The sequence below is a fragment of the Amblyomma maculatum genome, chromosome 3 (genome assembly GCF_055883805.1).
Source record: "Amblyomma maculatum isolate TAMU_Amacu chromosome 3, ASM5588380v1, whole genome shotgun sequence".
Classification (NCBI taxonomy): domain Eukaryota; kingdom Metazoa; phylum Arthropoda; class Arachnida; order Ixodida; family Ixodidae; genus Amblyomma; species Amblyomma maculatum.
Window position 1 is genome coordinate 173,556,759 of NC_139346.1, and position 21,036 is coordinate 173,577,794.

Below are 21,036 nucleotides of genomic sequence, written 5' to 3' on the forward strand. Positions count from 1 at the left end.
ACAAATTAACACAACTGCGCCGCGATGGACCTCAAACTATGCTGTGCCTGTCAAAATGCTGGAACGATTGTTCGATTGCACCCAGCAGAAATTTTTCATTGTATCTACCTTCTTCCTTGTTGATGTACGGAAGGAATGTTGCAGATGCATCCACTTTTTGAAATACAGGTCATTTGCAAAGCTAATGAGCTGACTGACAGCTTGAGCGGTCAGTCTATAGTCTCCATTCCGATTAAAGTATTCGCTGGTCCTGGTATTCAACGCAAGCAACTCAGCTCGTAGTGATCTGATCACTCCGTGAAGACATTGTTTCGGTGAATTATCGCTGAGAACCCCCCTCCAGCATTTCGCTGATGTTTGTTTGTTTATTTGTCCAGTCCTCCTTAATTATTAATTACGAACTGATGAGGCTCTCAAGAACATGCAGGGCCGAGCTCATGTCCTAAGTGACCGAGACGGCCGCCGAGATGGATCTTCGCCCCTTTTCATGAACGTGCCCAGGGATGCAGACATCAAGAACAAGACGACTACAAGAGGTTGGACTGTCGGCTACAAGGAAGGGGCTACAAGGGCTACCTGCACTTGTGGCTATTGGACAACATTAAGAGCCGGAGCTTGCTCCGGTTTCTTGAGAACAATATACCACAAGACTAGGTTTAAGTTAAAGACAGCCCGATTCTACGCCACATGGCAACTCTTCGAATAAAAAAAAAATTAGAATATGGCTTTGGTACACGGTAGTTTGCAGGTTAGATGACCAGGAACTAAATGGTCCGCGGTTTGTGTGGCGTCATAAAACCATTTATCATGGCCGAATTGCAGGAGCTGCCAATTTCCGAGGCACTTCAGAGATGGGAATCGAACGTATACCGGCTACCTTCCTATATCCCTAGTGAGACGCGGAATACTCTTAGGCCATGCAGGCACTTTCGTACGGGGCGGTTACCGAGAGCAAACAGGAGCGGAGGAAAATACTCTCTAAACAGATTTATTGCACCTGCCCATTGTTGCCAGTACCGAGTGGGTTGTGCATTCGCACGGTTCATGCATAGAAGAGCTGCCTTGCACCTCAGTATATTGCCGTTTTAGAGACCTAAATACCTTTATTAGCGCCCATTTTAGTGGTAATGTTATCGGGACAGCAATGCGTGTTCGTGGACTGCATAAACAAATAAATCGCAAGATGATTGTCGAGAGCGTGCAACGACAGTCCGATTGAGTGCGACTGTGATATGTTTCTGCTTTACCACTTTCCAGTCCATCTTGATTTAATTTGCCTATGAACGTTTAGACAGACTTAGTATCAATGACGGACTCACGAATATGATGCCCATTTTAGTTCCTCCGCTGTAGTAAACACGAACGCCGGGCCATACCGGGCAGGCCGTGCCTCCCGCATGCCATCCGAGTCAACGTATGCTACGATGGAGCTCTTCCGCCAGAGCCAGAAGAGCATGCTGAAATCGGTTCGTTACTTAGACAGTAAGCCAACCGAAAAAAAAAAAAAAAAAAATCTTTCTTGTGGATTTCTGACCCATAAAGTGTTGTTGAAAATTGCAATGCAAACAAGTTTCTCAATACAGCCAGCTGATGCGGCGCGCGGCTATCACAGCGCGGCTCATCGTCTGAACGCTGGCTCCGCGCTGCTAAGGCGTCACCGAAATTTACATATTTCTTTTACTAATACAGTGAAGTCGGCAGTAAGGTAGTTCCACGAGAGACCATTTACTCCAGTGCTGAGCAATAACAAAGCGCCGTCGGATATGCCTTCGATACGAAACAATTTAGGCCTAGCGATGACTAGGGAGTGCGCTCGGCGAGAGTGCCGTAGTCCGCCGCGCAAGTGGGCGGTGCCGCTTTCGTAAGCGCTGCTGTATGTGCTGCGAATTCGTCATCTTCGTTCATGGTGCAGCTGAGAGCGCACGTTTTTCGACGTTTTGCTCAACAATGCGCCCCAAGACGTGTACGCCAAGGCTGCATAAAAACGACGACGAATGATACTTTAGACCCTACTTCTTTTATGTGCTGTTCTTGAACCGTGGTTTAACTTGAAAGTATAAATTGTTGAAGCAGGACAGCTCGATGGTAAACTTTTCGCACTCGGTCGCCGGCGAACCACAGATGCGCGCATGCATTCGCCAAACTTAGTATATCAGCGGTTAGCGGCGTAACCGCGGTGAACGCTGCCCGTGCCTTTAATGCGAAATGAAAGCAGCGCAACATCGAATATAAATACGCACTGTCGAGAGGAAATGCACGACACGAAATGGGTCGCACTGCACATTAAATCAATGCGGCGATGACTGGAAAGCATCTTTCGTAGTATCTGTATTCCTCGTTCGGTATCTGCCCGTACGGTTCATTCGCTCTGTGTTTGTGTGTACAGTTGCCATTACGATTACAAAATGTAATTTAAAATACATGTATTATGAAAGGAAATATCCTCAATGTTAACTCTGACGAGTTCAGCCTTCGGAAGCGAAGCACAGTCCTTCGCAGTCGCCCCGGCCGCAAGTGCAGTTTCCAACAGCTGCCGCCATGCCAAACGGATGATATACGGTCTGCTGGCGAGCGCGCTCAAACAAAACGAAAAATAGCACAAAGGTGTCGGATAGCTTTCACGAGCACCGCGAAACAGCACTTTTACACTGGCGCGTCGCAGCATCAACACGCACAGCCCAGCCCAGCCCAAGATGGCGTCACGAGGAGCCGGAGCGGACTTTCCCAGTTTGGCTCATACGGGGCGTTACCGTCAAACTAAGATGGCTGCGCCCAGGCATCAAAAATAAAATCGCCTATACTTTTCCATAGTGTGGTAGATTGCGGCTTTATGCTAAGGAGTATGTGCGACCCTGAGACGAGGTCTAAGTAAAAAGTATTTGGCCTAGCCTTGTTAAACTGGTCGTACTTTGTTGTTTTGTTGTTGTTCGAATCATACAGCTTTGGGCCCCGCCAGGGTGGCGCAGTGGTTAGGGCGCTCGACTGCTGTGCCGAAGGATGCGGGATCGAATCCCGGCCTGGGCGGCTGCTTTTCGATGGAGACGGAAAGATAGGCATCCGTGTGCTGTGCAATATCAAAGCATAGTAAAAAATCTTGGGGGGTCAAAATTTCCGGAGCCCTCCACTACGGCGTCTCTCATAGCTGAGTCGCTTTGGGACGTTATACCCCATACACCAAAAGGTAGCTCTTTGGATTTCGTATTCAGCTCATAATGCAAGGTCCAGCACAAGAAGAGACGCAACACGAACAGAAAGACCACACGGAAGCGTGTTTCGCAACTACATTTATATTAGGAAAAATACCCATCCAACACAACTCTGTCTCACTTGCACAGACACATTGCAGCAAGAGGTAACAAAAACCGCTATCACTGTGTTAAACCTTACCCCCCTTAAACTTGAAGACAAGAATACTACCAATATGAACCGATATCAAGTTGCCCAACCACCTGTACTTCTTATTCAATTGAATTGCTCACTATTTTTGAAGATAGAAAGCTAATCCTCGTCACAAGCCCAGGACATCTGGACATCATTTCCAGGTTTGCACGGGTGCCACCACATGTCGAATGGCGCTGAGCACTGAAATCAGCACGGAAAGTTAGAGTTTTCAGTACACTCCATTGATTTTCTAGGACGTTTACAAACGTAGAGCAGGAAGCATTTTATAGACCAGATTTTGCATCGAGGAAGGAGAATCGGCCATGATAACCGCAGTGTTCGTTCACAGTTTCTCTGGGCTCTCTAGTTTCCTCAAAATTACAATTCTAAGTTTTTCCACAGTGTTACGTGGGGTTCTCTACTGGCGGCAAACAGATAGCTGTATTTGGTGAAGGTATAATATTACAGCTGGGCATGGACATGCAAAATGCAGCACCAGCTGAAGTTATATGCTAAAAGGCCAAATTTTAAGCCGTTATTTTATTCAGTTCGAATGCCTCCTTCGGTAAATTTTTAAACAAATGATTTAACAAAAAGCTCTGCTGAGGCTTCCCTTTCGAAGGCAGCGCTAGCTCCGTGCTTTTATATACTTCGCTGTTTAGCACAAGCCTATTAGTGCTAATCTGGGCTGCTGCGGTGACTGTTAAGGTTAACTCAGTTGACTGCGGAAAAAAAAAAAAAGGCGATCACAGAGATAAGATCTAGTCTGTCCAGTGCTCCCACTTATCAAATCTGTGAGTAAGAATGGCGGTGAAAAGCGGAAACTGGCGTGGAATGAGAGGTTTCCGTATTAGCGAAAATATCTGTTATTTCAATTGAAATAAACACGAACTCGAGGCGTCTTCTTAGTTTCCTTAGATAGGATGGAACGATATCAATTTGCGTTCCCCTAAATGTACAAGAAAATTGAGCTATGTTAACTCTCTCGCAGCGCATTTCGTTCTTCCTTTTTGTTATCAGTAAACCACATCGACCAAGTAAACCAGCTCGTAAAAACAAGCTTTCTTTCACAGTAACTGCTGCTCAGTTCGTATAGTTACCTTTAACGTCTGGTTTGCTTTGGTTTATGCCGTTTAACGTCTCAAAGCGATTCAGTCTGTGAGAGACACGTAGTGGAGGATACATTTAGGCACGAATAATGCCGTTATCTCAACGTCGTTGTAACACAACATTCGATGTCGGCTTCCGACACTGTTCACAATTTATCTCACGGAAGATTGGGTTGAAAACGTATCCGAAGCAAGCCTAAATGGTAACGTACACGCAAGAAATATAATAAAATATGTTATTGCGGACTAAAAAATATCTCAAGACACACGCGAAGAATGGAGATTCAAACTAGTGTTAAGCGTTGAAATATACGTATAACACGAATGCGTTGCGCCACATGTAGAATGGAGGAAAACTTGCGTCTTTATTTGCATGCTTAAAACTTTTCCATAAAATTAATAATTATTCCTATTATCCGCTAGCTGATGCGACATAAGTGCAACCTTTCGAAAACTATCTTTGAAGAAACAAAAAACCAACAACAAAAAAGAACCCTAAAAGCGCTAAACAAGTAAAATTGTGTTAACTGCGCGAAAAAGTAGGACAACAGGACGAAACAAATACGACACTTAGAAGACGTATACGACACATAACACATATGACACTGGGATTCTAAGTGTCGGTATGTGTTTCTTCCTGTTCTACTTTTTCGCTCAGTTAACCCAATTTCATTCTGAACCAACTAGCCCGGCAAATCTTGTTGCTAAACAAGTACATGAGTAAATAAAATTAAAAATTCCGTCTAAGTGCTCTCCTGCAAACAAACACACACATCGTCTTGCAACCGGCTCAAAACGGGTTTGAAATGGCTCGAAATGGCTCGAAACCGGCACGAAATGGTCGTGCATTGTTTTCGACCATAAAACTTTGTGCCAAAGAGTCGTTAAATGTGGGTTGCCTGTGGGACGTGCTTAGTACATGTACTTCCTCCAGAGGTCGTGACTGTAAGGCACAAGTTCACGTACGACGTTTGGGCAAAAAGCGAGAACTACCTGTAAATCTGCATTTCATGAATTTCTCACAGGACGTGAGCCACGCCTTCAGACCGACCAGATCACTTAATATTCCTTTAGCGAAGCTTTTCGTCAGTCAGTTATGAATTAAACCACAATGGTAAAAGAAGAAGAATGCTTTGAAACCGAATATACAAGCGGTATACCCATCTACATTCTCGGTCAGAACATTTTTTGAAAAGAAATAAAAAATATATAATTTTTGTCCTCACGCCCAGCTTGCCGTAAATGCAGTCAACCTAAATCTCTTGACTCCGTATTCCGCATTTTGCTGCTAGGTATTAAACAATGTACCCCGCATTAAAGGAAATTAAATTTTGTCAGCCGTAACAGCATTCATGTAACTTTAGAACAGCAGTTGTAAAGTTTCGCTGGGATTCTTGTCTCTTTCGTATTTGTAAAAAAAAAAAATAATAATATAGAAAGTGAACATACTTATCCGAATATTTAACATTAGTGCCGAAGCAATAATCAATTCTCAGCTCTTAACCTCTTTATTTTGATCATGTGGATCTCGGATAGTAAGCAGTGTGGTGTTTCTGAAAATGATGTTTTTAGTTCACGATAGGATTACTGCAGGAGCTGGAAGGACACATTGCAGCATTTCATAACCTAACTTGTCCTTGTTTCAACTGTCCGATCACCCATCCTGCATGGCGATGGCTCAGTGATTGGGCGTAATAATAATTAGTTTACAGGAAACTTAACGCGCAGTATTAATTACACTTCTTCTGTGGACACCTGAACCACGTCATAAGGGAAGGGAGGAAGGTGGGAGTGAAAGCGCAAAGAGAGAGAATAATTTAAACGACCTCAAATTAAATAATGTGTGCTCATATAGCACACTAGAGATTTTGGATTTATTTTATTTAGCAAAAATTTAAACGAGGCTACAGTAGGGTTTTGACCTTGAAACCAGAATCCGAAGTCGAAAAGTACAGACCCACCGCGGCGGCTTATCAGTTGAAATCTATAATTAGGTTGTCGACAGGGCCTCCTACTGCTGCTTTATGCAGAAATTTCGACGGTCTCTAAAAGGTGCTATCGAGAGTGAAGGGCAGGTTATCGAAAAAGCAAATGAGAAAGCTGCAACATTGGCGAGTATTTTTCTGTTAACTAAAACGACGGGTTTCATCTCTTCATCTCTTGTTCCTCGCCATGTGCTTTGTTACCACGACGACTTCAGTTCGCCCTGTTTAGTTGAAAAAATTCTGCGTCTGTAATCAAGTGGCAGAGACAGGTGATTAGACAAACGCTTAGCTTTTCTGATGGGAAAGAGACAAATGTTACTTTTCCTGAGTCATTATTGCCTATGGTTTCCACTAGCTTCCCAGTCCGAATTCTCTGGCGATCAGCAATAAGAAACAGATAAAGATTTTCTTTGCATTGCTAGATTTATTTGATGGTGTGACTTAATTTGTACTAATCTCTAGATTCTGTGCACTGCCTCTCGACTTATTTCCTGTGAACACTCACGACCAATTTTCTTGATTTTCTTGGTCGTCAACATTTGTTTCCATGTACTTAAATAACAGGACGTCGGTAAGTTAAGCTTTGTCTCGCAATTTAGTGGAGTGGTCGAATACTTTTTCATTCGGTTAAAATATGTTGTATCATTCCCGCTTCTTTACTGCAGCCCGAAGATTTCATTCTGTCATCTGAAGTCTTTCATTTCCTTTTATTCGTTAGTTTTTGTTCTTAGCCAACCTGCTCGGATGTGAGAGAGCTCTTTGCCACCGCAACACCTTTGTGTTGTCGCAGAACCGAAGGGCTTCAAAGACGGGGGTGCCATCTATCTATGTCGTTTTGAAGCAATGAACAGAACGTCCGGGCGGCGGATTTGAAAAGCTGTCGGTCTGGTGCATTTCCTTGGCCGCCATTTCACCCACAACTTCTGCTAAACAAGCGTTGCATAACCTCACCGTTACCTGTGTCAAAACTGCGCTTTCGGGATAAGGTACAGCTAAGCTCTTAGCCCCGTTTTTGTTTGGTCTAGTTTTCTATCTTCTTAATTCTTAATTGGTTCACAGGAAGGGAAATACGCAGTTCTGTCACATTTGCTTCTGTGGACACCTGAACCGCGCCGTAAGGGAAGTGAGGAGGGTGGGACTGAAAGTGGAAAGAGAGAAAGAGGAGTCGTAGTGGAGGGCTATGGAGTAATTTCGACCACCTAGGGATCTTTACCGTGCGCTGACATCGCACAGCATACGGACGCCTCTTCGTTTCGCCTCCATCGAAACGCAGCCGCCGCGGTCGGGATCGAACCCGGGTACTCCGGCACAGTAGTCGGGCGCCTTGCCACTGCACCATCATGGCTGGGCGCTTTCTATCTTCCCATTTTTTTTTTCCTTTTGGTGTACCCTATCTTATGACAGTGATAGCCCCACCGGGGGGGGGGGGGGGGGGGGGTGCCTTGTGGTAAGACGCCCGACTACTGTGCCGGAGTACCCGGGTTCGAACCCGACCTCGGCGGCTGCGTTTCGATGGAGGCGAAACGAAGAGGTGTCCGTGTCCTGTGCGATATCAGCGCACGTTAAAGATCCCCAGGTGGTCGAAATTACTCCGAAGCCCTCCACTGCGGCTCCTCTTTCTCTCTTTCCACTTTCACCTTCCTCGCTTCCCTTACGGCACGGTTGAGGTGTCCAGGAAAGCGAGTGAGACAGTTACCGAGCCTTTCCCTTCCTATAAATCAATCAATCAGTTTTTTATGACAGTGATAGGGGCAACGATGACGAACCTCCGTCGACATTACGTACTACTACGCGATATCTTAAATACTTTACATTGGCTAGGAACCCGAGAAACGAGTAACTTGTTCGCGAGAGACTTACTATTGACCCAGCAGGCTCGGTCTAGAGTTCAGAGGTGATGAAAACGAAACTCCGCTATGCAATCGGATGTTCGCGAAAACCTGCCAGAACGGTACGTTGTCCTACTAGATATCACCAGCTTGATCACTTGAACTGGGATAACACCTTTTCTTTCATTTATCTTTTACTCGCAGTCACTGTAGTAAAGGTAAAGTTTCCCGCTTTATCTTTAGCACAGGCTAATATCTTCAGAAAGCTGAGTTCGCAGAGAACAGTATGGTAAACAATTATGTAAAGATGCACCAAAATAAACCGGAGCAGGGGTCTGTGGAAAAAGTGTTCACCTTCATCCAGGGTGCTGATGAAATGAACACCAAGAGAGAGAGAGAGAGTGGCACTGATATATATATATATATATATATATATATATATATATATATATATATATATATATATATATATATATATATATATATATATATCCCGCAGGCACCTAATTTGTGCGCATCCGCATTCGCTGTCAGGGCACCCCGCGAAAACAAATTTTGCTTCGTTATTTCGCCATGTTTTACTTTCGGGGCACATGCACACATTTCAGGGCCATGAACTTCGCGTTCTCTGCTCGCTCTGTATTTGGACATTTACCGCCGTAAAGGAGGAAAAAAAATTGCTTTGGTTAGCTCCGATTAAACCTAGTGTGTCGCGAAAGCTTTTACGTACGGTTACACGTAGTAAATCTCTTTATTATGGTCAATCGTTCATCTGAAGAACGAACACTTATCATCCTCTTTCTGTAAGTGACCGAGTAATGACGTCATCTCTATCTATTGCGCATACGCGATACGCACAGAGAGCCTGTGGAGCTGACGGTGGCGCAACTCTGACGTCACGGTCACATGTGTAGCTACTGCGCATGCGCAATGCGCGCCGCGAGGCCGTGGAGTCGGCGGCGGCCGGCGAGTGTACAATTCTGACGTCACGCGCGGTGTGCCTGTTGCTCGGCGCATTCGCAGTAGCGGCTCCGCACGGCGACCTTGACTTTACACGGTCTAGTCAAGCTTTTGCTTCAAGATGTTTAATTTTTTCACAATGTGGGCCCCACATCCACTCCTCCCAGAAGCATGAAAAGTGGGTCTTTGGTTGCTCTTGTTGTCAAAATGAAAAACAGTGTGCGTATAGTGATAAAACGTAATTAATACAACACAATGAATAAATAATAGCACAGCATTGCTCTTATTGCAAAAAAAAAGGTGTTTTTCTGCTTTGTTCATAAGGGAAATAAAAGGCACGAAAAAAACGTGTTATTGACAGAATCTATTAGATATTAAGATATTGAATATCTAACAGAATTGCTCCAGAAATGTGTTATAAAGTGCGGTGCCTGTATTTTTTTTTTCTTGAAGGGCTAGATTTTTTTTTCTATTTATCCAAGCCACGCGTGATCAGCATGACACCACGAAGCGTTCGTCAACAAGCGCCCAATGTTTGCTACCTCTGTACTTAACACCAATACGTAAAGAAAGCAATATTGATGTCTAAAACCGACTCATTCCCCTCAGGTCTGTAACCGCCGCGCGCGACTTCTCGTGAGCTCTTTTACAACATTATACACGCGTTTTGTTTAGAGCTGGCGTCAGACAACAGAACAGGGACGGGAGGTGTCGATCTGCAAGGACTGTAAGGACTACGCCTTTGTTTGCACGGTTTAGCAAAGTTGTACATGGTTTTACGGTTTGAATTGGGGAGGACGCTCAAGCTTTGCTTTAAGAGTAGACGCAATAGAGCCTTTAACGAAGTTTGTTTATTCAGCGACTATTTAATGTTTTTTGCTTAAGTTGGTTATTTGCAGTATCTGTCTCACTTTTCGGTGGACGGCTGCAATTAATTAGGTCACGATGATTCGAACGCAGTGAAGCGAATTTCGAAATTCCATGTCAAGCAGTTGAGCTTAAGCTGTAAAAACTACGCAGCGATCAACGGTAAAAGGGACTACGAGAGCATGGATGCTTTTCTATTTCTCCTCTCTTGAGTTCTCTCCCCCTCCAGCCCTACACTTATGTTATTAGCAGCCGTGAACTTCTTCTTGGCATTTCTCCTTCCTGTCATGCTTCCTCGTTCTCCGCTCTTTGAATCTTACACTCGCGTCCTTTCACTGGCTTCGCGTGGATAAAGCGAGCGTCCTTTTCACTTTTCGCTTCGTGCCTTCTCTTGTTCTTACTCTGCCCTGCTTTCCATGCATCGCTTCCACACCATAATTTCTCGCTATCAGTCCTCAAATGGCATCCTCTCTAATTGACAAAAGTTCAAAGCAGGGTGAAAAAGCACTCAAAACGGTCACAAAGCGACGACATTTAGCCTCTCGTCAGATTACGTGGTTCTCAAAACTGCAACTGCATGGAGCTACTCGTTCACAACTTCACCGAAGCGTGCAAAGCTTGAAACAGAACAATGATTCGCGAAACTACCAGCTGCGTCTATGCTAATTTCGTACGGTGCAATTTTCTGCCATAAATGGGCTGCATCGAGATCAACAGCTGGCAGCTTGGTAAACATCGGGGGAAACAGGTGAACGTCTGTAGGCCTCGAACGCGTGCTCTCGATTTTCGACATATGGCCGTGACTTCGTTCACAACACGAAATAAAGAACTGATGCGTGCCGGTAGGCCGGCTCACGGTAATATCACTAATGAATGAAACATCTCTTTGATGACGCGTGATTGCAGTATGAAAGTTGCGCCTAAAAAGCTGTCAATGTGCAATTCCTGCTACCTCGTATTGTTATAGTTACTACATGCTATTCGTCGCGCCACTAAACTTTAGTAAACTTTAGTCCTCACATAACATGTCCATGAGATAGTAATGACCGCACTCACTCTCTTATATCCTTTGTTTTTCATCCAGCTTTCCTTGCTCTGAAGTGAAGGCACAGTCTAGTTTTTAGCCACATTTGAAGAGCAAGCAGCAACACACAGTCTTTACCTACTTCAGAGGCTAGAGCTTGAACGCAAGAAAACAAGCTAACTTTTTTTACGCATCTCCTTGACCTCCAAGGACAGGTCTCTATTTTTCATGTTGTTCATTGTTATGATGTGTATCGCTGTCAGCAGGGTAGACATCTGACCTGGAGATTGTCCGGTATATTGATCTGATACACAGATATTGATACGTAGATATCGGAGCGAGATCCCAGAGATTCCGGGCTGTTCCGGAAAAGGGAAATTTCAGTTCAATAGAGGTGGGTTCGAACAGGCAGTAAGATAGACTTTTTGAAGAGCTAATGAGACAATGAGTGACCATCAGTACAGGGTTTATAAGTCTTTCGCGTGTTTTATCACTCGAAAAGACGAGAGGATTTCACAGCTGGCGGAGCAGTAGTGAGGTTGTAGAGAAAAAGAAATGAATTAGCCTAAATAAATACTTTACACATCATGGCAGAAACGACAGTCTAACACATGAATAAAACTAACTTCAGTGGAATATGACAACTTTAATAAAAATTCCACACAATACATGCGAGGGTCCTAGCATCCATCTGTTCATATTTCTTGCTGCATGCAGGGAACCGCATTTTCTTTTATAATATCTGACACTTTGACAAATTAATTTTTTTTATTATTTTCATCTTATTTAGCTTCATTGCAAGGATGATTGCGTAAACCTAAAATGAAAACTGCGCAAAGGATGAAGCACAGGAAAGAAGTGGAACAGGACGGGTGACGGGTGCGGAGAGGAGCAGGTCCTCGACCGTCCTGTTCCACTTCTCTCCACTGTGCTTCGTCCTTTGCGCAGTTTCCATTTTAAGTTCACATATCGATAACTAACCCCTCATCGCACAGTCCTTGGATGTTTGCTTGAAAATGCGAGAAACCCTGGAACAGAACTTGTTATCGAGCCACCAAAGTTTCTGTTTAGAAAACGACGGGGTGAAGGTATTTCCCGCCATTTCCGTGCCCAAAACGCAGTCATGATAAGGCTACCAGATGATAGAAGAAAAAAAAGAAAGACAGGAAAACCGGAGTTCATTTCACCAGCTGAGTAATCGGCATGAGGGAAATTCAATTCTTTAGCATGGTTTAAACAGCTCAAGATAAAAATATCGGTCGTAACTCAGCCAGTGCGGAAGACAAATGTATCAAGAAGCCAGTAAAACAAATCTAGCGAGTGCTTTAGTTTTTCAATGCAACGCTCCGATATACCCGCTGATGGAAGAACCCGAAAGGCTCTTCGGGCTTATTTTCACACACTTTTATTCCCCTTCTGACACCTCTAAATACAAGATATACTGCACAACACCCATGTATAATCAGTCGGAACAGCTGCATAATCATCGAAACCCATGATCAGAGCAAATGGGAAGCACCGATAAATTGCAAAATGCATACGACACCTATTCCGTTCGTACTCACCTTTTCTAGGTGCCTCATGATGAAAAGGATTCGTACAGGTAGTTCCTATTGCGTTCACAACAGTTTCAATGGCCTGCTGGACCCAGGCGAAGCAGCGATTTTCACCTTTTCAAGCCGACCAACCAACTCTTTGCCCGCAGCTGAACACACACACACACTGTCGTTCCAGTTCGTGTCAGTTGGCCACGGCGGAGCTTTTCGAGGAGGAGCTGCGCGTCGCACCTGGCTTTCGTCGCAGTTCTTTATTTCATTTCTCCCTCTCTTCAGTATGGTGGGGTGCTGGAAGGGCCGGTTAGCTAGTACAGCTCCGCGTCACGCTGTCTGATCTCCGACCACGATTCGAACGGGGCACCTGTCTGGTAACGAGGGTTTAACGGCGCTTGAGCAAGGTAAGGGGAGCTAACGGTGCAGTTTTCGTACAACCGCGACGACGATCCCGTTTGTGCCACTTTGCATTGGCTGAAAACAAACAAAAGAATAGTCGAAAGCACCCTCGCAGTTGCGCGTCCTGGTGAACTGCGTGCACGTTTCTCGGCGACCGCTCCAAAAGCGTGCGAGTCAACAGCTGCGCGAAAAGTCGCGGGACATTTTTTATTTGTTTTTGTTGCTTTTTTGCCGGCACGCGGTCGAGAGCGTGAGGTCTGTGGGAGTGCCGTCGGGAACCAAAGTACGTCGGTGGTAAATTAACGACTTCGCTGCGTTCAAATGACGAAAAGAAAAACTGCTATATATATGATCTCGGAGAAGCGAGCTGAGACGCATAGCCGCAAGATGCGTGCTCGTGCTCAGAGCGACGTTAGTTACTAGACCCAGTTAGAGCTGGTTTAGTTGAGCTGCAGCTTCACAGTTTGTCAGAGGCTGGGTAACTTTGAGTGCACGGGAATCTGTGTCCAGCTGACCGTAGATGAGTGAGTTTATGAGACTATAGACTGTATACAGACTCCCAGTAATTTTATTCCTTGAGATTTTGAGCCTCATTGATCTGTTGGAGTGGGTAGAAATAAACCTTAGAGATTCTTAGCGGGGCTGAAACGTGGAGGCTACCGAAAAGAGCTCTGCATAAATTGAGGGGAACGCAGAAGCCTGGGAAAAAAAAAACTGTTAGGTGTATCGTTCAGAGATAGGAAGCGTGTAGTTTGGGTCAGAGAACTAACTCTAGTCACTGACATTCTAGTGGAAATCGAGAAAACAAAATGGGCATGGACAGGGCATGTAGCGCGAAGAGAGGATAATCGATGGTCAAACACGGGAAACAAATTGGATACCTAGGAAGGAAAGCATAGCAGAGGGCGAGGAAAGTCAGGTGGGTGGATGAGGTCAATAAGGTCGCTGGGGTCAAGTGGATGCAGCCAGCACAGGATCGGATTAATTGGAGGAATATGGGAGAGGCCTTCGCCCTGCAGTGGTTATAGTCCGGCTGATGATGATGATTCCTAATTATAGAGTTCATTTTCATGAGTGAGCCCAACTCAGTCAGAGTAAGCCTTAGCAAATGAGTTCACATTTGTCAGGGAGCCAATATTTGACTGAGTCCTAAAACGAGACTTAATATATGTACATTTGCCACATTTATTCGTAGTGAACGAGTTAGTTTTGTAAGTATAAGGCTGATCCCGAGTGAGTTGGAGTGAGTTAATTCATGTGAATCCAGTTGAGCCCTTGCCAGTCAGAGTGAGTAAGTGCATTTTTACGAGTTGTACGAGTGCTAATCTTGCTTCAGTATGCAATTCTGAGTAAATCTCTCTTTTAGTGACTTCACTGATCCCAGCAGAGCTTTAACACCCAGCGAGAATATCATTGCTAGAACGGGCTTCCCCTAAAAAAACTAAAAAAAAAAACAGAGCGCTCTTATAGAAAGCAAAGTTGCACTAATGGATGGGGTGGCTGTAAACGATATGTATCTCACAAAATAGCCTTCATTCATTGCTTATCGCCTGCCGTATATATATATATATATATATATATATATATATATATATATATATATATATATATATATATATATATATATATATATGTATACACGGCCTGTTTGCAAAATCAGCAAAGTGGCTCCAATGTTCCGTGTGCGAGATAGCCTTATCGACTGGAAAATCCTGCTAACTATACACGTGCCGCTTTAACTAACTTGCGGCAACTGTAAAGCTCCGTCCCACATGCCGACCGGATATACGTCCGGTCGGCACTTTTCAACACACGTCTCTTTCCCTTAAACAAAGAAAACAAAATGATAGAAAAGCCTAACAGTAGAAGAAATGTTGGCGCTACAGGCTTCTCTCGTTGAAGTGTCGCGTGATTGCTGTGAACGCACTTACAGAAGTTTGTGGATACAAACTATCACCAACGCCTTCATTTTGGCGCGAAGGTTCGAACACATCTCAAAGTAGCGGCAGTGGCGAGCGAAAGCGTCAAGATTGAGAGGCAAACGTGAATGCTGTTGCACCGGTATTACTAATTAAAATCACTTATCAAAATCTCACTGCAAAAATATTTTTCAAAGGCATCTCTAAAAATCGGATCACGGCGCGGTTCAAGTGTCCAGAAAAACAAGGGTGACAGATACTGCGCCTTTTCTTTCCCGTGAACCAGTTATTTATTATTATTATTATTATTATTATTATTATTATTATTATTATTATTATTATTATTATTATTATTATTATTATTATTATTATTATTATTATTATTATTATTATTATTATTATTATTATTATTATTATTATTATTATTATTATTATTATTATTATTATTACGTAACGCATTACAATAATTGATTCAATATTTTAAAGCGATACCTTTAAAACACATTATTTTTGAAAAATAAAACTGGAAAGAAATTATCAATATGCAGCATGCTACATGCTAAAAGATTAAGCGAGCCGCACCAAATCCTTCATATCCCTGTATATTTTTGCGATATACTAATAAATGATGAATGAAAAGGAATGTATAATAAGGATCACATTTCTGTAATGGTCGAAGTTACTTTTAGTGAGCTCGAACTGGCCGCTGAAACATTTATATTTCAAGACCAAGAAATTTTTAATTACAAGTATAGTGTACTAGAAAGTATTCTAGTTCCCTATAACGGCAAGCGAATATTTGATTTAGCCTAAATAGCGTCTATCTGACTGCTCGCAAAAAGTGGTGCGCTGCGATTCACTCACTTTGAATTGTCATCCTTTTTTCTGCACGGTTTCTTTTCAACATATATTTTCCTATCATTTTTCCCCTTCTAAAAAATAACTTTATTCAGCAGCTTAGAACAATTTGTTCACAATGCTGTAGCAGGCATCTGCAACGTCTCATTGCAAAGGTGCAACGCACAACGACGACACGCAAGGTAAGACGCACAACAATGCCCTCATTTATCAAATAGTCCTCATTCAAAAAAAAAAAAAAAGAACTCTTCTTAATTACTGCCTCTCGCATGTCAATCAAGTAAAACACGCATGTGGCAAATGTATTCAACAAAAGCTGTCAACAAATACGAATTCCTCTTTATGAAGGGGCAAATTAAGGTTGCGCAGCTTATGTGGAGCCGCTACGCGGTGATCCTCTTCAACCAATTAAGAAAAGGAAGTCCATCTAATATGCCTAGATATAGCATTATATGATACGCCTGAGAGCTAAGACAGACGTTCTGCTTGCAAAAGAAATTCATCTACGGGCATAGTGCCAAGATTATACGCGGGATTTGCTTGACCTTGTTACATATATATATTTCCTTAAATTTGCTCATGTGGCTCTGATCTGCGACTATCAGCTGCACTTTGGCATTTAAAGTAACTGTCCCGGATTTAAACAGTTCAAGCTGTTAAAAAGCTGCGTATTTATTTTCTGCACTAAATTAAACGCTCCTTTTCAATCGATGTGTTAAGTACTTAACACAAGAGGTTTAATACTCTACTAATGGCTACCATTATTCACTAACTCTGAATTTACTGTGCTCGAGTACCAGGGAAGAATCCAGCTGTATACATGCCAAAGAAGTAGCTCCACAGCTGCTTATGGTTTCTCCCCTGAATTCGCCGTTTGCTTGCACGTTCCTTTTCTTTCTATTTGCCGTGCTTTCTTCATCGCACTCAATTTACAACGGTCCCCATATCTCCTTCAGTGGGAGCCTACCAGAGCAGAGCCCCCGTATACGCGGCTGTAGCTATATGGCAGCCATATTCTTGCCGAGTCATATTTAAATAAGCTGGCGTATCAGCTTCGACTTGGCGCTGTAGGCAGTTTCATATCGGTGCACATCCAACAGACAAAGAGTGTTGGAACTTACAGACTGTCGAGCAGGTAGGCTTGGAGCCGCTTGTCCATATCAGTGCGGAGTTTTTATTTATTTATTTATTTATTTATTTATTTATTTATTTATTTATTTATTTATTTATTTATTTATTTATTTATTTATTTACTCATTTATTTATTTATTTACTTATTTATTTATTTATTTATTTATTTATTTATTTATTTATTTATTTATTTATTTATTTATTTATTTATTTATTTATTTATTTATTTATTTATTTATTTATTTATTTACTTATTTCAACAAGTTTTGTGCTGATGAGGTGGCTTTTAACGCCCGTTACAAGGAACAAAGGGCAGACAGTGCTTTACTGGTAACATACGATACAAATTTCCCTGTTTCAGGCCTTCAGTTAAAAGTATACTAAAATATTAAAACTCTGTAATCTTCCTTACTTTGGAGTTGAGAAGATTATAGTGGTAATAGAGACTGTTTTTTTTTTTCTACTTAAAGACATATTGACAATTTTACTAGCGTTGATGACCATCTGCCATATCTGAACCAAGCTAATATCTGCACAAGTATAATTGTTAAGAGCCTGCTGATCCTTAGACTTTTGATTGCCTTATAAAAGACAGTCATCTGGAAGTATACGGACAGAAGCATCAGCATTATGTACGATATCATCAGTGAAAAGAAAAAAAGAGAATTGGAGCCAGAACTCTACCTTGAGGGACGCCAGAAGAGAGCAGTGTTAAGCCAGAGAGATGATATCTACAGATACATATTGGCAGCCGGATGATAGATAATAATTTAACCAGTTCCTATAAGATTAGTACCAAGACGCTAAGGGATTTTCGCAAGCAGTTAGCTAACGTACATAAACTCTTTGCATCGCAACCCTCCTCCCCCCCCCCCCCCCCCCAAACCTAAACTTCCCATCTCATCAGAAACCCCTCCTACAGAAATTGACTCCTACCTCTGCCAGCCTTCCTCGCAAGAAAAAAGCTGATATTCACAGCCCACTCCCTAAGTTTGAGAATATGGACACTAAAATTGCTAGCCACCTCTGCAAATACATGAACTAAAAGGAAGCTGCACTCTGCACATGCATGTCCTATATTGACGCCCGATCTCAAACACTTGAAAAGAGGCAAAGGATATCCACAGACGCTCTAGCACAATCTCCCCCCCCCCCCCCATTTCTTCCCCCTCCTGCCAGCACACTACCTTCTACCGTAATCCTGCCTCGCTACAATCGCATCGCTTCCCAATTCACCTCCTCTTCTCTAGGTTCCTCAAAGACGCCAGCATTTTACATAAACTATAAGTATCAAACCATATTTTGCCCATACCAACATTTTTAACCTTGTATTTGGCGCATCATAGCCTTAGTTACTTTTGCGCCGTAAAACTCAACATAACATAAACTTCCCCTCCTAATACCCCCTCCACCTCCCGGCCTCTACTCGCAACTCCTAAAATTTGCCCATGGCGTTAAACAACCAAATAGACGTGTATAACTTGAATAGCAGATGCTATCAAGTTAAGTGAGCTCATCTGCAGCTGCTCGTACTATCTTCGTACTACCCCTGCAGTCATTGCCCTGCCAGTCTAAACTGCCCGGTTACAGAATTTACTACCTGAGAGACCACTCGAAGCTATTCTCGTCCAAAGAAATCTCACGGCACTGCAACACGACATTACTCAGTCGAACAGCACAGGAAAGGAATGTCTGCTGTTACTGTTCCTACTGACCAAGCGCAAGCAAGTGCCTGTTTTTATCCCTAAATTTTTACAGTCACCCTAAACCCTCTATCGCACTATCATTACACCCTAACTTTCGAAGGAAAGGCCTAGCTGGGAATATTTACTGGTATTCTACGCAATACACACCAGTGTTAGCCTTCGACTTTCGCAAAGTTCTTTCAGAAATTTCATGGGTTTTTAATTGTACTACCAAAATGCTATTGTCTGAATGTTAGAGGGAAAATTATCGAATCACTCATGACATCCCTTTGAATTTTCGAGACAAATTTAGAAACTGAATTTCAATAAAAAATTCGAAGTAAATTAGTTTTGTTTTCTTTTCATTTAGGTTCAAATCCTTTCACAACATGGCTTAAGCATTGCCCCTTGATATAATGCCGCGAAAGGAAAACAAAAGTGTTCAATTCTTTATATATTTCTACTTAACAAACGCCTATTACACAATAGTTGAATTTTTAATATGTTCTTATTCCGGGATCACTACCAACTTTTTTTTTTTTTTGCCTCCTTAGACATGAAAACCTTTTTAGAATATTTGGACTTCAATATGAATGACCAAATGACCACGTTTAGAAGGGAAAAAGAAAAACTCCATCGCGGAAAAGTGTACAGTCAACAGCTGTTTTATAGCAGTCGAGCAGGTGGCGACTATCCGGTGCTCCTGCACCGGAAAACAAATGAGAGGAGAAAGCACGCGAGGGTAAAGGTGCGCCCTCAATTTCTTGTGCTGGAGTGAGCGTCGTCTTCTAGGCCGTTTTGATTACTACGACCTTACCCCTGCCCATAGAAGGCTGTTATTTTGTTTTTTTTTTTTTTTTTTTTAATCGTGAACCAAGAATCGGTGACTTTGAACGGCTGCATAACAGTACGGCTGATGATAAACAAAGCATCGTTCCTAAGAAATCAGCAGTGATCGTTACTTACGAAAAGTTAATAAAGAGGACCCTCAGCATCGCCGTATTGAGTGAAAAGAGGAGCCCTCGAGCTGGTACCCGCCAACAAAAGTAGGGCCTAGCGTCCTGCATAGAACATTATGCGCTTGCCTCAATAAAAGCAAACATTACGCAGCAAATAGAGCTCGCACGCACACACGCGCACACACACACAACAAAAACGCTCAAAACTCTGTTATGAAACTTGCTTTGCAGTGGTTGCTTCGAACAAAACAGAACAATCAAGCAGACGACGCTGACCCCAGAAGAAAGATGGCTGCGCATGTTCGCTTGCTGCCTCTATTTCCGCTCAGCGTCTCGCCGCCCTGCGCCAGCTGGAAATCAACGCTATATAGAGGGATACACTTAAAAAATTGGCCGACTGTACTTCGTTGCCTGTTCGGTTCTAAATTTCACCTTCAGGTATTACAAACAAAATACTAACACCTCATTTGACAGCTGAACAAGTTTAATCAGGGTAATTTTTATTCTTGGATAGAAAAATAACTGCCGCATTTTTATACGTCCTACGCAGGTGACTGCTCTCCCGTACTGCCACTTCACCGCATGGACTACTCTCAGCGATTAGAGAAAAGCAAACGTCGGCAGTTTTGTGCACATTCTTTTTTTCAGAGAGGCATTAAGAGCCCCGAAAAGATGACTCAGTTTCTTTCTGATTACCTGAAAATACACGAAATCAAGATAAGCACGCACAGTATCAGTCTTGCTCTAGGAGTTTGATAGCACCGCTTAATGCAGGCGCCATATGTTCGCGCCCGGCTGTATCTTAAATTGCGTCAATATTTTTAAGCGCACATAGCTTACATTTTGGAGTTCATCGCCTTTGGCACCAACTCTTTGGGCGCGTACAATACAAGGTTAAACCAGAGCCCTTTAATACTTCGGAATTGTTGAGGCCGAAAACGTCCAAGGTTGGGAGGCATGAACTCCTGAATGCATAGGCCCACAGTTGACAAGGATGCTGAGCAAAGACGGAGTCACGGTGTTCTGTGGAATGGTATTATATAGATTCGCGGCGCGGACGCTCAACTTCTGAACTTCTTTCTCACATAAGAAAGAAAAAGAAACTGCTATGATAAAAATATTCGAACCAAGTTCAAGTTTTATTGGTTGTAAAAGGGGTTCTGTTATATTGTTTCCTGAACCACCACAGACTAAAATTTAGAGCCTAATAAGTTTCATGAGGCATTTTTGACAAATTCTGGGGTGTTTTTCTGAAATGCATTTTGTTGTAACCACGCTGAAACGTATTTAGTGTTTGTTTCAACGAAAAAAATTAGAATGATTAGGGAAAGAGGCCATAGATACTTTTTATCAGCTAAGCGCAAACCTAACCAATGAAGC